Source organism: Chrysochloris asiatica, unplaced genomic scaffold (assembly GCF_000296735.1).
Source record: "Chrysochloris asiatica unplaced genomic scaffold, ChrAsi1.0 scaffold00031, whole genome shotgun sequence".
Lineage (NCBI taxonomy): Eukaryota > Metazoa > Chordata > Mammalia > Afrosoricida > Chrysochloridae > Chrysochloris > Chrysochloris asiatica.
The window spans coordinates 5,792,691-5,794,010 of record NW_006408549.1 but is presented as its reverse complement, the minus strand read 5'-3'; positions in this window follow the sequence as shown (position 1 = coordinate 5,794,010).

Sequence of the window (1,320 nt, the reverse complement as noted above, 5' to 3'; positions counted from 1 at the left end):
TGAATCTTTTGAAGCCTCCTTGTATAATATTCTATGATCCTTAATAAATAAATAACAGTTAAGATTCATCCCATGGCATAGGATTTCAGATTTCCTAGCATTCAAGGCCTGCTACAATCTAATCCCAACTTCACTTCCCATTACTCTACTTTTTTTTTTTTTCTTTCAATTTTTTATTTCAAATGTTCTTTAATGGTCATATAACAGGGCTTCAAAAACTTTTTACATGAATCTTTTGAAGCCTCCTTGTATAATATTCTATGATCCTTAATAAATAAATAACAGTTAAGATTCATCCCATGGCATAGGATTTCAGATTTCCAAAATTTTAGACCATGTGTTCTTGTAGACAACTAGAACTCATATTGCCTAGACTTCTTGGTTCCCCTAAACCCTCCTGGTCACCTTTTCCTTGAAACCCTCTGCTTCTCTGCCCCAAGATATTGCGTTCTCCCTACTCAGTTCCCACCCCTCCCACCCCTCCTACTGTGCCATTTTGATTCCTTCATTCTCTACTAGCAACTCAAATATGGTTACCACAAAATATATCCTGGTACCCTGATATCCCCTCTCTGCCCATGCCCTTCTGACATCATGCACTCTTGTAGCGAGACATAGCTCCCCTCTATATGCAAAGAGCTCCCAAATTCATCTCTAGCCCCAAACTTATTACAGAGCTTCAAGGGCATACATTATCCTGATTAGATGTCATCCCATTGGTATGATTAGGAATGGTGGGTGTGCCTACAGAGGAGACTGTCAGGCAAGCCCCTTGGAACATGTGATGCCAGTCTACTTTTTAAAGTAATATTTTGCTGAGTTTTCAGTGAAGGTGTTCATAGCAGTTTAGTCTCCCATTCAACAATTTCTACACATTGTTTAGTGACATGGGTTATATTCTTCACAATGCATGAGTATCATCATTATTTCCACTCTGGTTGTTCTATTTCCATTAATCTAGCTTCCCCACCCACTTGCAGTCTCATCTTTATTCTAAAGTAATTGTTGACTGTTTGGTTTCATATAGGTGATTTTTAAAAAGAGTACAGTATTTAGGGATCATACAGGTGTTCCCTGCTTTTTGCAAGTTTTCTTTATTCCATTTCTCTTTTACAAAGGAACTACATTAGTACCTGTTTATGCTAACACATTAAGGGAATTTCAGCATTTGTTTTGCAGTGAGCCATTAAGAGACAATGTGTGTCCCTGCTAGAGATTAAGATCCCCTAAGAACTTGATTGAACCTCAGTATAGTGATCCTGCTTGGTCACCTTAGAGCAGGTGGTGGTCTGGCAACGTCTTGCATATGGGGTCCCCAGC